Source organism: Miscanthus floridulus, chromosome 7, assembly GCF_019320115.1.
Source record: "Miscanthus floridulus cultivar M001 chromosome 7, ASM1932011v1, whole genome shotgun sequence".
In the NCBI taxonomy this organism is placed as follows: Eukaryota; Viridiplantae; Streptophyta; class Magnoliopsida; order Poales; family Poaceae; genus Miscanthus; species Miscanthus floridulus.
The window spans coordinates 133,003,203-133,022,820 of record NC_089586.1 but is presented as its reverse complement, the minus strand read 5'-3'; the positions used below and the strand labels follow the sequence as shown (position 1 = coordinate 133,022,820).

Genomic DNA, 19,618 nt, shown 5'->3' with positions numbered 1-19,618 from the left:
CGGTAGGGACCTTCCCAATTCGGCGACCATTTGCCATATTCGCTGTCCTTAGACCCGATTGGCAGAATTACTTTCCAAACCAATTCTCCCGCATGAAATTGTTTGTACCTCACCTTCTTGTCATAATATTTTGCAATTCTCAACTTGTGTGCCTCAAGATTTTTCCAAAGCTTTTAGCCGATGACAATGTAAGTCTTTGTTGATGGTCACTAAATGCCTATTCTTACCATCAACAAGTGACATAATTAAAGTGGAAAATGCAAGTAGAAGGTAGGAATTTGGTTATTACTAATGGAATTCCACTTGTACATGAGTTTTATTTGGATGCAGGGCAAAATGATGAAATTTGGCAAAGTTGACACGTTAGAGGGCCACCAGTGCCACTGGGTGCCAAATGGCAGCCAGTGACAGGGCGGGCGCCCCCCTATAGGGTAGCCGCCCCCCACGTGGCCGTCCACGTCACCGATCCGTGGCATTGCCTCCAGGAGCACTCCCCACCATCCAATTCATGTCGGTTGCATCAAAGGGCTGTCATTACACTGCCTTGGATCCATGGGCCCACCGTCATACTCACAAGGCACACAAACTGACTTTGGAACCGCCAAACCTGCATTCACCGACTTGGGAACTGACTTGGGAGAGCATCCATCAGCCGTTGATGCAATGTCAGTGCAGATGGAGGGCGGGCGCCCCCCTAGGGCGGCCACCCTACCCTCGGCGTCCACCGCCTCCCGGCTCTACCTACAAGTACCCCCTAGGTCCCCTAGTGCTATGAATACCCCCCTCGACTTCAGTTGTAATCAGATTAGAGAAGAAAAGAATAGAATTAGTCTCATTGCTTATTAGTGAGTTTGAGTAGTGAGAGTGAGAGCGAGAGTGAGAGTGAGAGTGAGAGTGAGAAGTGAAGAGCTCGAGCTAGGAGAAGTCTTCGGAAGTCTCTGGTATAGCTCTTGTAATTCCTTTTGTATGATACTTGGTTTTTAGCAATATAATTTCCTTTCTAGTATTTACTTTCCAGCATTTACTTTAAGTATTCATTCCAAGTACTTACTTTAAGTGTAGCGATATTGTGGTGCTGCGATAGATACTATATTTTTATCCATTTGTATACATTTAGTACGGGATCTTCACCGCTAGTCGGTGCTCTAATCTTAGCGCGAGGTTAGAGTAGTAACCAATAGTGTAAGTGTGGTACTTAGGCTAGAAGTTACCTTGGATTGTGGCTAACCCCACGGATAGTAGTGGTAGGTGCTAGGTGGTGACAGCCCTAGGATCCTCTGTATTCCACCACGTTCGGGTTAGTTCTTAAAGCATAGGGCTATTCTGGTACGTCGTAGCCCGTTGAATTGGGAACGCATACGCCCCGAAGTACTAAGTGGATTCAAATACTTGTATCTTACACTCACTCAGTGATCATTTACTACCCAATTATCTATTGTTTCTCTCAATCTCAGGACTAGTTTATCTTAGTTATCATTTACCATTTTGCTAGTCATGTTTATCTTAAGATCGTTATTGTTCTTAGCATATCACTAGAATTACCCTAGCCATACTTAGCTTCCCTGTGGAAATAAATACGATACTTGGTACTCCCAAGTGAAGTGCTACAATCGATAGATTATGTGCGCTTGCGGAATTATCCAATAGACATACGAATTATCAACATGGGTTTTTAGTGTTAGGATTGACAACCCCAGTTAGTGACGCTAACAAATACCAACAAGCATTTCTGGCGCCGTTGCTGGGGAAGCAATTGGCCTAGACGTTTTCTAGTGAATCTTTGCTAAGGAACAAACCCCTGTTCTTTTAGCCGGATTATACATGTTCTTTTTGTTGTGTGACTGTTGAATTAGACTTCTAGTATGGGTGGATTCAATCTACTTGAAGATTTCTGAGACGACCCTGAGTTGATCCTTAGGAGAGCAAGAGCTAATCTTACTCCACCGAGACCGATCCGAAGAGTCTCGTCTTTCCTCTTCTTCTAGAGAACCGAGTCCAAAAGACCCACCAGCCGATAAGTCCTGATCAACCTAGTACCTCAAATTTAGCTAGCTCATCAACATCTTCAAGAACTATCTACGATTATTCTACTCCATCTACCTCCAACATAGCAACCATGCCTAGTGCTAGTAGTGGAAGTAGAGCTTTTGAGCTTAAACCTGCATTGATCACACTAGTGCAAGCAATTGCATTCTTTGGCAAACCTTTCGAGGATGCCAATGCTCACCTCTAGAATTTTCTGAAGATATGCAACACCATTTCTATGCCAAGAGTCCCCCAGGACAAAATCCGTCTTCGACTTTTTCCATTCTCATTACTTGAGAAGGCAAAACAATGGTTCTACACCTATGTGGGATCGATGAACACTTGGGAGAAGTGCTCGAATGCCTTCCTCGCTAAGTTCTTCCCTGTTGGTAAGACCAATCTATTCTGTAGCAATATTTCTAACTTCCGATAGGAAATTTGAGAAACCGTACCTAAAGAATGGGAGCATATGCAAGAATACATTCAAGCATATCCTCACCATGGCGTGGAAGATTGGCTGTTGATCCAAAGCTTCTACCATGGACTCAACATGGAGTCTCGACAACACCTCGATGCTGTCGCGGGTGGAGTGTTCTTCTCCCTTAAGGTAGATCAAGCAAAGGAGATTGATCGAGAAAATGGCGGAAAACCAAGGATGGACCGACGAACATCTAAAAGGTATCTCTAGTATCTCTACCATAAATTCATTGTCTATGGATTGTCTTTTGCAAAAGTTAGAAGATAGAGCGAATTGGAAAAGAGATCGTGCCGCTATAGAACATTATGCAAATGCAAATACACCCTGTGAATCATGTGGAGATAATAAACATAGTGCAATTAGTTGCCCAAGAGGGATGCTAAATGTTGATGCTCCTTAATGTCAACCATAGACCATCAACTAATGCCTGATTTGATAAGAATTGATCTATAAAGCATAGTTGTAGGGTTTGATTCTAACGAGTTCCACGAGTGTAGGCATTTTCACTTGTTTTGCAGGATATTCAATATTTCACCATATAAAAGTATTTCAAGTGATGAATTAGAGTGTACCATTGTGAAGAGCTCGTCGAGACGATCGAAACGGACATCTCACTTGCTATATTTGGAGTTTCGGAGAGAAAGATATCACATCTTTTGGTGGAATATGACTTGGGAAGTCTCTAGAACATCCTAGAACTATCTTCACTATAAGTTTTAGGGACTAAACTAACATAATTCCATAGCTCTATGAATTAGTATTTTCCAGGGATTAAAACAGGATCTGGAGAGAGAGGAGAAACCTACCACGACACGATTAATTGCGCAAACGGACGAGACCTCGACACTAGAAGGACGTAGAAAGTTCCAGAAGACACCAGAGCGAAGTGGACACCTAGGGGCTGCTAGGTGGGGCTGGCTGGCCCCACCCCCAGGCCGGTCAGGCCCATCAGGGAGCCTGATCCCAGTTCTCCTTCGTGCAACGTGTTACAACAGGACTCTACTCCATGAATCCACCATCTATCCAAGTCGGTTTGATCCGAGGGCTGCGGTTCACCTCGCCGGACTATATAACCAGACCTAGACCCCCCTGAAGGATGATTCAATCTCAATCATAATCATTGTACTTAGAGGTGTCCCTCGAAAGGATAACCTTAGAGCTCCACCAAACCTAGGGCATAGCTAGATAGAATAGAATTAGAGGAGGCAAGCAACGCTTGGATTCCGGTTCATGTCGCGAGGAGGCTCGGTAAAGCCTTATACTTCTCTCTTGTATCAACATTATTGATCTATTTGTCTATTTGTTCGTCTAGTTCATCTTGTTCATCGTCTAGTTCATCTAGTTCATCGTGTTCTTGTTCTAGTTCTTATTGTTCTTCTAGTTGATCATATATTGTTCTACTTGATATGACTTTGATCTTAATTGATTATATATTCATAGTTATAATGTTCATCGTCTACTTTGATTATACATCTAGCATAGTTAGATTATATTTATATTCAATCACATGTTCGTATAGCGCTCATCCTTGTGATCAGAGGGTGAGTGGTCGACTGTGTGTAAGCGAGGTGTTTATACATTGTTTACCTGTGAATGCACCCTATATTCCGGGACACCAAGTGGTAGATCGCGGGAGTGACAGTCCCGTTGAGTCATCTGTAGCCCACTCCCCATCTATAGGCCAAGCAAGACCACCCCATTTCAAGGTTGTATTAAACTCTGATTTTAATCCTCCTTAGAAATTCTCTTGTGTTTAGAATATAATATAGTTGATACAATGACTGCTAGATGTAATTGCACTAATCAATATATACCATGACTTGTAATTAGGATAACTAGGAATCATTCTCTAATCTCTCATTCTAATCAGCACTAGTGCTATAGGTGGAAAAGCTCTTAGGACCTTTATAGGATATTCTAGTATTATTTATCTTATTATTATCTTTATCATATGATTGAATCCCTATCTTGAGTAAAGGTAGTGATCTAGTTATTCTTTTATCACATGTGTGTGTAAAAGTTATAGCCTATATTCTTTATATTTCATGTCCATTCCCAATGGTAAAGTATAAATAACGATACCTAGAACATTCCTAGGTGAAATGCTACAACGGGTGTATTTTATCTGTGCGCTTGCGGATAACCTTTATTTTATATTTTATGTGTAAGTGTTAGGATCATAAGTACAACCACATCTCTAGTGTCGTGTTAGGGATGACAACTTAACTTAAGCGATGCTAAGAGATGCCAACAAGCATTTCTAGCGCCGTTGCCGGGGAATGGAATGAAATATGGTTGCTAGAATTATATATCTAGGAATAACTTTTACACAGTGATATTTGAGATAAACTATTGATCCTTTTGTTCAAACAGGCTTATCCTGGCTTTGTCTACTTTTGTGTCTTATGCAAGGGTAATGAATGTGAAATCTTCCAGACAACTTTGTTGACAATCTAGAAGCTTTACTTACGAAGGCTAAATCCAAGCTCAAGAAGGTTTCACCCTCTGTGTCAGAAGATACTCAAGTAAGAAGAAGTTTAACACCAGTGTTTGAAGTCATGGTAGGCAAAACCCTCCATGAATTCTCTACTCCAACCACTGCCAACATCCATACTAGACCAACAGTCAAAGTGGGAGAGAATGGATTTGAGCTCAAGCCAGCTTTGATCAACTAAGTGCAAGCCAATCAGTTTTGTGGGAAAGCACATGAAGATGTGAGTGCACATCTCCAACACTTTCTAGAGATTTGTAGTACTTTTACTATCAGGGGAGTTTCCAAGGATGCCATATTACTCCGTCTGTTCCCATTCTCACTCTTGGGAAAGGCGAAAGCAATGGTTCTATGCCAATAAGGATAAAAACACTACATGGGATATCTGCTCCACTGCTTTCCTGGTAAAGTTCTTTCTAGTAGGCAAGACCAATGCTCTATGTGCTAAAATCTCAAGTTTTCAGCAGCAATATTATGATGAATCTGTCCCTGAGGCATAGGAACACTTCCAAGATTACATATCAGAATGTCATCACCATGGGATGGAGGATTGGATACTAATGCAGACTTTTTACCACGGGCTCACTACCAGTACCCTTGAAAATATGGATGCAGCTGCTGGAGCATCGTTCTTATCACTCACTATTCATAATGCAACCGCTCTTGTGGAGAAGATGGCTTCCAACCAGGGATGGAATGAAGAACGCACTCAACCACGCAAGAGAGGAGGAGGAATGCATCAACTCAAAGAGGTAGACATGTTGTCTGCTAAATTGGACCTGCTCATGAAGAAGTTTGAAGAACGAGATAATGAGAAGAAAGAAGTCAAGCTCATTCACGATTCTCGCATGACCTGTGAGGAGTGTGGAGGCACTGGCCACTCAGGGAGTAACTACCCTGAAATACAAGAGGATGTGAACTTCATCAACAACAATACCAATTATCGTCCTGAACAGAATCAAGGATGGAGTCAGTAACAAGGGCCTAATTACTCAGGTAACTACCAAGGTAATAACTTTAACCAACCACCCTTGAGAGAAATGATTATTAATCAAAATAAAGTTATTGAGAACATGTCCAGAAATTTAGCTTCCAATGATAAAATTTTAGAAACCATTAATAGTAGAATGGATAGCTTTACTTCTTTGATAAAGAATCAACATAGCTTTAATAAGATGATAGAATCACAAATATCTTAGTTAGCAGCTTCGGTTCCTATGATCGAGAAAGGTAAGATTCTGGGGAAGCCGGAAGATTTAGAAACTGCGAATCTTTTAGACATTTATAATGCAGGACATTTCTTCACCGTGCCATCAAGAGCATGGGAGGATGATTCCCTACCAAAGAAGAAAGGTGGTCTAGGGAGACCTATTATCCCTATCGCCATTGGAGCTTACACTTTTGAAGAAGCTGTCTGTGACCTTGGAGCAAGTGTCAACATCATGCCACGGGTAATTTATGAGAAAATTCATGGTGAACCTTTATTGTATTCAACTATGTGTTTGCAGCTTGCAGATCAGATACTGTGCTACCCCAAGGGAATTCTTGAAGATGTCTACGTTCGAGTTGGACACTCAGGTGTACCGGTAGACTTTGTGGTTGTGGAAACAGGAGGAGATGAAAGAGCACCCATCATCTTGGGACAACCATTCTTAAGCACAGCCAAAGCCATCATCTACGCGGATAGTGCCAAGATCTATTTCACAATCAATGATAGGAAGGAGAGATTCAGTTTCAAGAAGCGTACACTCAAGGCTCCTGTCCATCCTCAAACACCGTACATCTATGCCGATCCAACTGCTGCTCCGAAGAAGAAGAACAACAACCGAAGGAGGAACAAAGCTATGCAACAAAGAGAAGATCTAGTGTGGATGGTCAACACTATTGAGTCAGAGTATGACCACCTTCTGTCATCACCATATCTCACCAAGAAGGATGATTTAGGAGTACCAACCATTGATTGCAAGATCGAGGGAAGTACCTTCTACAAGATGTTCTGCGATATCGGCTCAAGTGTCAACATAATGTCTACGGTAACATATAAGCATTTATATGGTAATAGACCTTTACATCAGACATATGTACGCATACAACTAGCAGGACCAATCATTCCTATTTCCTGAGGGAATTGCAAAAGACATCATGGTCAATATCCGAGATCACTATGTTCCAACCGACTTCATGATTTTAGACATGGGAGATGAAGATGATGTCCACCTCATCTTAGGAAGATCGTTCCTCAACACCACTAGTGCAATCATCTACATGAAATCAGGACAGATCCATTTCCAATTTCCTGCAGAGAAGGTGTGCTGTTACTTCAATAGCTATACCACCTATGAGAAACCTAAGAAGAACATGTCAAGGAGACATCGCTCTCAGCGCCAAAAGAAGCAAATCACTAAAGATGGATGGGCAGACTATCCAGGAGAAGTGTCTAGATATGAAGATCGTTGGGGCGATGAATTAGAGAAAAATGAAAGACCCCTTGAAGAAAAAGTTACACCACCAACAGAAAACACACCTGTCACTACATATTGCAAAGAGGAAGAAGCTCAGAAAAATGAACCACAGAAAGAGAGTCCTCAGTCCAAGAAGGTGTGGAAGAAGAAAGAGACAACGCCGGACACATCAACACAAGAAAAGGTGTAAGGGCAAGTGGTCCGGTTCGACGAACCTAAATCTCCGAACCTTCATCGAAAGGTAAAATCGGTAGTTATTTGCATATTTTTTTTGCATTAGATAATTTTATTCTAGCATATTTACTTAATCATAGTTATTTCTGGAGCCACCCTTAGTTCTTAATCATTTATATAATCATTCATTTCTATCTTTAATAATCTTGCATTGAAAAAAAAGAAAATAAAAATATTATATTACATCATCTCTTGCATTTAAAAAAAAACTTTGAAGCCCCATGTAAGTAAGTTTGCTCCAGCTATTTACTGTGGAGGCATAAATATATATATATATATATATATATATATATATATATATATATATATATATATATATATATATATATATATATTTCTTGCATTTTTCATCTGCATATAAAAATGAAAATCCAAAAATATTGAGAGATTCTGTCAATTTCTGGAAGGCTCTAGACAATTGAGACATAGAAGGTTTATCACTAACGCTTAATCTATTCCACGAGCTTTGTTGTCTATTTGAGTTTAGCAGAATTTGAAGGAGCATAGATAGATGTTTTCATCCACTCCGAGAGCACTACCCTTAGAGCTCTAGAGAAGAGGAGTGCATCTACACTATCAAAGATTCAAGACTGAACAACTATGTCAACATCCAGCTTGGGGGAAAAGCATCCCCTATGTATCTAGATAAGTATTTCTTTCCTTTCGTGTGATTTATCTATATTAGTTATTATAAAAAAGAAATAAAAAGAGACATAACTAAGAAACCAAAATAAAAAGTTTGCTTGTTAGAACATATAAATATTAGCTAGTGTGGTTTTGCTTAAAGATGTTTAGGTAATAAAAAAAGAGGGAGTGTGCAAAGTTGCTTTACTGCCTTAGAATAAATGAGCTCTTTAAGATAATCCTGTATGCATGGAAATGATGAATAGTTGCTCTGCTGTAATTCTTTTCAAGTACCTAGTTTTCAGCCTTGAATTCTCCTGAGTTTTAGATAAGATTATTTTGACATGAAATTTGCTCTAAACTTGATACTTGTGGGGCATATGCTTGATCTAAGTCTAGGTAGTTGATAGGTATGATATGAGAAGGTCTGAGCTACTATTTATCTTAGTTCTAAGTGATACTAGAGTTTTGGAGATTTATCTTTTGAAATCCTAAAATAGCTACATGATGAGTTCCTGTATGATGAGAGCTTAAATTCCTACCACAGCCATATATACATGCTTGATAGATTAGGAAGTCCACTTATAGATTTGCTGCTTGTATATGCATTGAGTGTGGTCAAACTTTGTTGATACCTTAGAGACTTGTCATGCAGTTAAAATCAGGATCATGTACACTCCACCCAAATATGTTGCTTCTACCCTAGGAAGTACGCAACAATATGTTTTCCATTTAGATCCACCCAAAAATGTTCTACTCCTACACTAGGAGTGAGCAACCAAAAATATTTTCCACATATCCATACACTCCATAGTTCCAGTTATAAATGCTCCAAGTCCTTGTTTTTATCTCTCAACAGTTTATTGCAGAAAAGAGTCATGTGGCTATGCAAAAGAAAGAAAAGAGTATTGAGAAAAAATGGACAAGTGTCCAAGATATTAAAACAATGGATACTTCGATGCCTGCCTAAAAAAAGAGAGAAAGAGAGAAAGAAAGAAAGATAGTCCCATGATCTCTAGCAAGTGTTTCCAAGTTCCAAAAGAGAGGTATGTTTCCAAGGAGCAAGAGTAGAATTATGTTTCCATCATGTTTCAACCATGTTTTCACCTTTTCCACCAGTTCCACTATGTTTTCATACCACTTCCACCATATATCCACTCCACATATATAGGTCCACACACATGCACATCTTGATTTGATTGTATGCCTCGTTTCTCTGGATCCATTGTTTGACTTTGCAATATATGTTGTGCAAGTATGTATAGGCTTGTCTCTTCACCTATGAACTCCACATAAGCTTATTAGTTATAGGGTGAGAAGAGAAAAGGCACAATGTTATTCTGCCTCATGCCAAAAATACCACATATTCTGAGAGGAGAGAGAAGGCAAACTACCATTGTTGCCTTGGTGAGGATCCACAAATACCACAAATGAGAGACTTGAGAGGATCATACAAAGAAAACTCTGAGTTTTATTTTGAAAACCTTGCAAAACTCCAAAATAAAGGTTGATCAAAGACTTGAAACATAGTGCTTGACTTGATCGTTCTGCTTTTCAATTACTCAAGACACAAGTGAAGGCTAAGAAGCTCCATGGTTGAAGGTAATACGAGTAAGTTTGAAAGTTAGAATGATTGATTCTAATCCGGAGGAGAATTCTTGTTTGAACTGCATGTGTACTTTTGAGGTGTGAAAGCATAGTAGCAACTCCTGATCCAATGCTAAAGAGGCTTTGCTAAGGGACTAGCAAAGGGTAAGCTTGGGGGAACTTGTTGATGCTCCTTAATGTCAACCATAGACCATCAACTATTGCCTAATTTGATAAGAATTGATCTATAAAGCATAGTTGTAGGGTTTGATTCTAACGAGTTCCACGAGTGTAGGCATTTTCACTTGTTTTGTAGGATATTCAATATTTCACCATATAAAAGTATTTCAAGTGATGAATTAGAGTGCACCATTGCGAAGAGCTCGTCGAGACGATCAAAACGGACATCTCACTTGCTATATTTGGAGTTCTGGAGAGAAAGATATCACATCTTTTGGTGGAATATGACTTGGGAAGTCTCTAGAACATCCTAGAACTATCTTCACCATAAGTTTTAGGGACTAAACTGATAGAATTCCACAACTCTATGAATTATTATTTTCCAGGGATTAAAACAGGATCTGGAGAGAGGAGAAACCTACCACGACATGATTAATTGCGCAAACAGATGAGACCTCGGCACTAGAAGGACGTAGAAAGTTCCAAAAGACACCAGAGTGAAGCGGACACCTAGGGGCTGCTAGGTGGGGCCGGCCGGCCCCACCCCCAGGACGCCCGGCCCGTCAGGGAGCCTGATCCCGTTCTCCTTCGCGCAACGTGTTACAACATGACTCTACTCCACGAATCCACCGTCTATCCAAGTTGGTTTGATCCGAGGGCTGCGGTTCACCTCGCCGGACTATATAGCCAGACCCAGACCCCCCCTAAAGGATGATTCAATCTCAATCATAATCATTGTACTTAGAGGTGTCCCTCGAAAGGATAACCTTAGAGCTCCACCAAACCTAGGGCATAGCTAGATAGAATAGAATTAGAGGAGGCAAGCAACGCTTGGATTCCGGATTGTGTCGCGAGGAGGCTCGGTAAAGCCTTGTACTTCTCTCTTGTATCAACATTATTGATCTATTTGTCTATTTGTTCATCTAGTTCATCTTGTTCATCATCTAGTTCATTGTCTAATTCGTCTAGTTCATCGTGTTCTTGTTCTAGTTCTTATTGTTCTTCTAGTTCTTGTTCTAGTTGATCATATATTGTTCTACTTGATATGACTTTGATCTTAATTGATTATATATTCATAGTTATAATGTTCATCGTCTACTTTGATTATACATCTAGGCCTTGTTTAGATGCCATCCAAATTCCAAGTTTTTTCACTCTCTCTCCATCACATCAATTTTTAGCCGCTTGCATGGAGTATTAAATGTAGGTAAAAAAATAACTAATTACACAGTTTAGTTGGAAAATCACGAGATGAATCTTTTGAGCCTAGTTGGTCCATGATTGGACAATATTTGCCAAATAAGACGAAAGTGGTACTATTCATCAGGTTCACTTTTTTTGTAAAGTGAACGAGGCCCTAGCATAGTTAGATTATATTTATATTCAATCACATGTTCGTATAGCGCTCATCCTTGTGATCAGAGGGTGAGTGGTCGACTGTGTGTAAGCGAGGTGTTTATACATTGTTTACCTATGAATGCACCCTATATTCCAGGGACACCAAGTGGTAGATCGCGGGAGTGACAGTCCTGTTGAGTCATCTGTAGCCCACTCCCCGTCTATAGGCCAAGCAAGACCACCCCATTTCAAGGTTGTATTAAACTCTGATTTTAATCCTCCTTAGAAATTCTCTTATGTTTAGAATATAATATAGTTGATACAATGACTGCTAGATGTAATTGCACTAATTAATGTATACCATGACTTGTAATTAGGATAACTAGGAATCATTCTCTAATCTCTCATTCTAATCAACGCTAGTGCTATAGGTGGAAAAGCTCTTAGGACCTTTATAGGATATTCTAGTATTATTTATCTTATTATTATCTTTATCATATGATTGAATCCCTGTCTTGAGTAAAGGTAGTGATCTAGTTATTCTTTTATCACATGTGTGTGTAAAAGTTATAGCCTATATTCTTTATATTTCATGTCCATTCCCAGTGGTAAAGTATAAATAACGATACCTGGAACATTCCTAGGTGAAATGCTACAACGGGTGTATTTTATCTGTGCGCTTGCAGATAACCTTTATTTTATATTTTATGTGTAAGTGTTAGGATCATAAGGACAACCACATCTCTAGTGTCGTGTTGGGGATGACAACTTAACTTAAGCGATGCTAAGAGATGCCAACACTAAATCACTCTTAAATGATGGAGGGTACGGACCTCCGCCATTCCAACTTTATCAAAGGTGGAATCCGCAGTGAGAGTCCAGGTGATCCCGTAGAATCCTCATTTAGTAATTCTTCTCTTAAGAGCCTTATTTTTAATCAAGCTAGGATCAATGAGAGTTTAAATCTTATGTTGCTTGATCATGATAAAATCTTAGGAGAAATCCATGTTAAAATGCATATCTTTTATTCAGCCATTAGGGAACAACTTGACTTTAATAAAAAGATAGAGAGGCAATTGGCCAATTTAAATTCAAAAATCTCTTATCATAATGAAAAAGTTAATGCGGTAACCACGAGAGGCCGGTAAAGCCACCCGTGATCCACCATACCCTGATTCTACGCCTAGGAAAAAGGTAATAGAAGAAGAGGCTGAAAATGAAGAAAATCCTATTGCAACCCAAGGAAAGGTAAGAACCGCTCCTCATGAATTTTATGATACCGAAGTATTACCATTCCCTGATCGTAGTAGAAAATCAAAAGAAGATGAACAATTTCGAAAATCCGTAGAAGTGATACAGAAATTGTATATTAATGTGCCTCTAGTAGATGCTATGGAAGTACCTACTTATGCAAAATATTTAAAAGATATTCTCAATAGAAAGAAATTCATCCCGAATACCGAAGTGGTGAAATTAACAGAGCAATGTAGTGCGGCCATATTAAATCGATTGCCCGAGAAAAAGAAAGATCCCTGGAAATCCCACTATTTCTTGCTCTATCGCACTACTACAGAATGGAACTTATTGTCCCGGGCGGTAACAGCCTTTAGTCCTGGTTACCGCGCCTGGACAACGATCCCAGGGACTAAAGGTGGAACCTTCAGTCCCGGGTCATCGAGCCAGGACTAAAGAGGGACCTTTAGTCCCGGTTGGTAACATCCAGCCGAGCAAACCTGGCGCACCCTTTAGTCCCGGTTTGTAACACCAACCGGGACTAACGGTTCACCCTTTAGTCCCGGTTGGTAACCCCAACCGGGACTAAAGGTTCCTTTTCTTTTTCTTTTTTTTGTTTAATTTGTTTTCAGTTCAGTTACACGTATTTGTTTAATATATAATATGTTTTTATGTACGTATTCTACGCTGCTAATATAAATACACGCATGCGTATAATTACATCTAATTCTCATCTTGAGCATTATTATATTCGAATAAAGTATGAAACTATATATATTATAGATATATATATATATGTATATATACAACACTTTCATAATCTTGTTCTCGAAAATAACGATATCAATAAACATTTAATTTACATCATTTATTCCTTAGGATCAAAGTAGAACTCGCTGTTGGGATTTAGCACTTTTTCTAGAAGATATCCTGCTATTGACTCTTGAACTGCTTTCAGATGGTCTTTTTGCATGACCCTTCATTTCAACCATTCAGTCTTGCATTTGAAATAAAAGGAAAAGTATTAATACACATATATGTATATATATTCATTTAAAAATAAATAAAAATTGATATATACGTACTCTGAGGACATCTTCAGGAGTTCTTCTTATGTGCGCAGTGATAAATTCACAAACATAGTATCCACACAAGTTATTATCTGGTTCCTGCCGCAAACACCATTGTACGAGAAGAAGATTATTCTCATCATCTTCACACATAAATTGAAGTACGATATAGTAATTAAACACGTGGGGAAGTGTATATAGTACAACTTACTGGTATTTCAACTACATTAAGTGGTGCCTTGCAATCCTTGCGATGTTGCCGAATAAACTCTTTCCAAACCCTGTGCGACCAATAATGTATGATCGTTAATAAATTATGACAAAGTCTATTCAATAATAGTTGTGCGCGAGGGATCGAAATTACCCCTAGATAATGTCTATCATATCTTGGTATAATGCTCGTTCTTTTCTCAACGAGTCAAAGATTAGTAACCGACTTGAGTTTAACTCAATGACAATGAGTATCCAGTGAAAACTGCATTAGGTTTATACACACACGTACATGCATATAAGTTGTATTGATATTACATAAAATGTGTAGACTACATTATTATTAACACTTACTCAAAGTTGTATGGGAAAAGTATTGTTGTCTTGTCGTGCTGCTTCACGAAGAACATCATGATATTCTCCTGTGCTTCAGATACCTATCGCTCCTTAACAATAATACCGGTTTTGAATACGATATCAGGATCAATGAAGCCAACACTGGTGTCTTGTATTCTTTGGAGCTCTGATATCTGGAATCTGTATATAAATATAAGTTACATGTGAGGATAATTATATACACATATGCATGGAAGTGAGTTTATTAAATAAAAGTAAGAATCACTTACAAACAAAAGGAGCTAATGATTGATTTGTCCAGAGCGTCCATGTGGTATAGTTGATGCAATTCTTCGAAACTAATATGTAAGATAGTCATCGCCACTGGAAGTAATGATGGTCTCTAAATCTGATAAAGATCCACTGCTCACCCCTACCACACGCCTGCATGTACCACTTGTTGAGCAAGTACATTTGCGTACCCAATTCATTCAGAGCCGCAGGGTTGTATAGACTTTTGCCATATTTATAAGTCTTCCAGGTATCAACTTCCAGGTTCTGGATTGGAGCTTTGCCCATCAATTGATCCAAGGTTAAACCAGTATCTTGAAAAAAAGCATTAAGGGCTTGAACCGACACTTCTCCAGAGTTGTTTGGTCGATAGACTTCTATGTTGGAACCATAAAACTAGAAGTTCTTCAACTAATGGCTTCAGATAGACATCAATATCGTTGCCAGGTTGCCTCGGACCTTGGATGAGGACCGGCATCATAATGAACTTCCTGCTTCATGCATAACCATGGAGGAAGGTTGTAGATACATAGAGTAACTGGCCAAGTGCTATGACTAGTGCTCTGCTCTCCAAAAGGATTCATACCATCTATACTTAAGGCGAACCTTAAGTTTCTAGCCTCATTTGCAAACTCTGGAAATTCCCTGTCTATCGCTCTCCACTGGGACCCATCAGCTGGGTGTCTCAGCATATTGTCTACCTTACTGGTCTTCTTTATACCACCGCAACAACTTTGCATGGTCTTTATTTCTGAACAAACGTTTTAAGCATGGTATTATAGGAGCATACCACATAACCTTGGTAGGGATTTTCTTTCTAGGACGTTGTTCACCCTCGACGTCACCAGGATCATCGCGCCTGATCTTATACTGCGATGCTTTACATACCGGGCATTCATCCAAATTCTCGTATTCATTGCCATGGTAGAGGATGCAGTCATTAGGATATGCATGTATCTTCTGAATTTTTAATCCCAATGGGCAGACAACCTTTTTTGCTTTGTACGTAGTGGTGGGCAATTCATTTGGCTTCGGAAGCATCTTCTTTATGAGGTTCAATAAATTCCCAAATGCCTTGTCGGATATACCATTCTTTGCCTTCCACTATAGCAATTCCAGTGTTGTACCTAGCTTTTTTTGCCCCTCTTCGGCCGTCGGGTATAGCAACTTCCTATGATCCTCAAGCATGCGCTCGAACTTAACTTTCTCTTTTTCACTTTCCCATTCTTGTTATGCATCACGAATGGCATCGCCAAGAGCATCACCGAGATCATCTTCTACCGCTACCTCTTCTTCATCTCCCCCCATTGTAGTATCATCAAAGGCACCATACTGAGCAATAATATCATCAATGTCTAAATCTTCTCCTTCACCTTCTTCCATCATGACCCTGCTTTCTCCATGCTTAGTCCAACATATATAGTTTGACATGAAACCTGACTTAAGCAAATGTGAATGAAGACTCATTGAGCTTGAATATTCCTTTAAATTCTTACATAGGGCACATGGACAGCACATGAAACCATCCTGCTTATTTGCCTCGGCCACACCTAAGAAATAGTGCAAGCCCTCAATAAAGTCTTGGGAGCGGCGATCGGCATTGTACATCCAATAACATGACATAATCTGTATTACACGATAAATTATGAAAACCTTGAACATAATTTAGTATTTTATTACACAACATAAATGACACACACACGGTTGATTAATTAACTAAGTCTGACTACAACGTAAGCAATTTCAACTATCACTAAACAAACTAAAACTACAATGTACTTCAGTAACATAATTATTTCATGATCGTACACAACTAAAACAGACAAATCATTCTTCTATTGAATATCAATAAGCTTCTCCTGCTGGCTCACTGCCTCATCAGCAGCAGCCGCTACCTCAAACGCACCCAAATTCTGCACGTATGTAGCATAATCTTCCTCCCAGTACCAACCATCACATCCATTGCCCTCCCACTGTAATTAAAGCCAAAAAATATTTAGTCAAAAATATTCAAGAAAAGCAGGTCAATTAGCCATAAAGATAAAATGCGTAAGAAACTCACATCGCGATCCGGGCACTTGTAGAAAACACGACCCTTGTTGGGTCCCTGTCTCTTGACTCGGTACTCCATCACAATCTTCTGCTTACACTTGCCGCAGATAATGAGAGGGAGTTCTGGCCTCAGTCGTTTCGCAACCGAACGAGAGGCCGATGATCCGGTACCAGTTGTCATCTACTTTCTATACTTATTTTTGCAAACTAGTGTAAATTTCATATTTTCTAAAATGATATATTTAAACAAAACTAGTATGGATTTCACATGTTTCAATAAATAACCATCCGTACTAGTTGACCTTGCTTACGTGATCATCTTGGCCAGCATTTCTCCACCGGACGGCACCGTACTTGGCCAAGGAAGAGCTCCGATTCTACGAGAAAGGGAACACGGTCTTCCACGACCGTTGCCGCTCTCCCTCGTAGCATCAAAGTTTCTCCTTGACGTCCGTTACCGCTCGGCAGAGAATATGTTGACCGAGCTGAACACGGTCCGCAAGTTCAACTAGTATGGATTTTCTATAATTTTCTAACTATTTACTAAATTTTTTATTTCATGGAAAATTTAATTCTAAAAAAAGGCATGATTTCTAAGTAGTTCATTTCATGAAAAAAATAATTCTAAGTGACCTGCTCGATATCGGCGAGTTCGCGGACGTTTAGGTTGCCGAGGATAGTAACATTTGTAGATGACATTTGTAGGTCTGAAGTTATCAAATATCCATCAAATTATAGCTCAAAAACATGTTTCAATAAATAACCATCCGTACTAGTTGACCTTGCTTACGTGATCAACTCGGCGAGCATTTCTCTACTGGACGGCACCGTACTAGGCCAAGGAAGAGCTCCGATTCTACGAGAAAGGGAACACGGTCTTCCACGACCGTTGCCGCTCTCTCTCGTAGAATCAAAGCTCCTCCTTGACGTCCGTTACCGCTCGGCAGAGAACATGCTCGCCGACTTGAACACGGTCCGCAAGTTTAACTAGTACGGATTTTCTACAATTTTCTAAGTTTACATATAAAATCATAATAAAGTCCAATATATAAAGTTACACATGCATCTACATCGCAAAATGAGATAAGCTACTGATAAAACATAAGAGGATTAAGTTTGTTACCTCTAAAATCGAAGAGCAACACCAATGGAGGAGGAGAGAGCAAGAACAACAGCAAGCTGAAAAACAGAGGCAGTGAGTTTGAATGGAATGGCTCGGGCTCGGGGAGGAAGAAATGAGCTGAATTATAGGCCGGGATTATTAGTCCCGGTTAGAGGTCCAAACCGGGACTAAAGATTAATCTTTATTCCCGGGGCATCACCTAAACCGGGACTAAAAGCTTTAGTCCCGGCTGGTATTACCAGCCGGGACTAAAGGCCCCTGCCCCGTGGACGACCTTTGGGCAGGGACCTTTAGTCCCAGTTGGTATTACCAACCGGGACTAAAGGGTCCTTTAGTCCCGGGGGCAAAAAAATGCCGAGACTAATGTTAAATTGGGACATCATTCTAAAGTCTGTTCTCTAGTAGTGTCAGGACCCAACAATTTGACCAAGCCCAGTGTGATTTAGGGGCTAGTGTCAGTGTCATGCCCAAGGTGGTATATGACAAATTAAATCACAATTCATTATCACCTACTCCGATGTGTTTGCAACTCGCCGATCAATCAATTCGGTATCCGGCAGGAATTACGGAGGATATTCCTGTCCGAATAAGGAATTGTTTTGTTCCTGTAGATTTTGTGGTGCTAGATATAAATCCCGATTTTAGAACACCAATAATCCTAGGAAGACCATTTTTAAGTACCGCAAATGCAACCATTGATGTTGGAGCTAGAGAAATCCATCTCCATATCAATTGGAAGGGAGAAATATTTCATTTCAGGCCACGGCCGGAGCAGTGCTCGTCGGTGAATAATTCATCCACTGACAGCATGCTTCATGACAAGGACGCACCACCGGCGCGAATCATTCAGTGCACTGAGCACCGAAAGAGCATCCGAGGTGCATGATCAGGTAAGATCGCAGGTGCAAGGGCGTCGCGTCCGGCAGCGGCGGCTTGGCGACGTCGTCCGGCGACGGAGTGAGCGGACGGCAGTTCGCTTGAGCGAGACCGGGGGGGGGGGGGGGGGGGGGGGGGGGGCGCGCAGGGGCTGCGGCGGTCGAGGGGAGCCGGCGTGGGAGAAGAGAAATTTTATTCTCGAGCGATTTTTTTTTTACCGTGCTTTTGACCACGCCTGCGGCGTTTTTTTTCGTCGTTTTTTTTTTCCCGACGCAAATTAGGGAGACAAGGCCAACATTTGGCTCTTATAATATTAAAAAAATTCTGAAGAAAAGACACACTAGGCGGCGGATCGGATTGTGTGTTTAGTTCGCGAAATTTTTTTAGCTTTTGCTACTATAGCACTTTCGTTAGTATTTGGTAATTAGTGTTTAATTATAGGCTAATTAGACTCAAAAGATTTGTCTCGTGATCTCCAACTAAACTGTACAATTAGTTTTTTTCGTCTGCATTTAATGCTCCATGCATATGTCTAAACATTCGATGTGACAGGTGACTTAAAATTTTTTTGAACTAAACCAGGAGTTTGCCTTGCTAGCTGCTGTAGAAGAACAGGACTACAGGAGAGGTCAAGGGAAGAAGCAGCAGCAAGAAAGGAAAAGAACAAGAAACGGAACGGAACAGACGAACAGTGCTAGGCTGCTACTAGCTGCTAGGCGCCGTATTGGGCCGGCCCAATTGCCTAATGTGGATATGCAATAGCTCAGAGCCTCAGAATCCCCGTCTCAGGCCCAAATTGTGAAGTAATGTTAGGTGCAGCGGTGCACGCAGAGTCGGAAAACAAAAACGGAATTTCTATTCATCGGGTGTTATTCTGTCTCTTAATCAGTCAGTTTTCTGTGGCTGTGATCTTGTTGAGATTCGTGTTATTTTTGAGTCCGTGTCCGCGTAATGGGCTCGTTTTACTACGTCGGCCCATTTTCAGTCTGTTTTGGCGTTTTTTTTTTC

The 19,618-nt window shown here is 40.3% G+C and overlaps 2 non-coding genes across 2 annotated transcripts; both read right to left on the bottom strand.

Moving 5' to 3' along the window:
- Nucleotides 1–2,427: 2,427 nt before the first annotated feature.
- LOC136468207 (small nucleolar RNA R71) lies at nt 2,428–2,532 on the bottom strand. The gene has a single exon (XR_010761741.1). It is a non-coding gene; the product is annotated as a small nucleolar RNA R71 (small nucleolar RNA).
- Nucleotides 2,533–5,426: 2,894 nt separating this feature from the next.
- On the bottom strand, nt 5,427–5,538 carry LOC136468212 (small nucleolar RNA R71). Its single transcript, XR_010761745.1, has one exon. It is a non-coding gene; the product is annotated as a small nucleolar RNA R71 (small nucleolar RNA).
- Nucleotides 5,539–19,618: the final 14,080 nt, after the last annotated feature.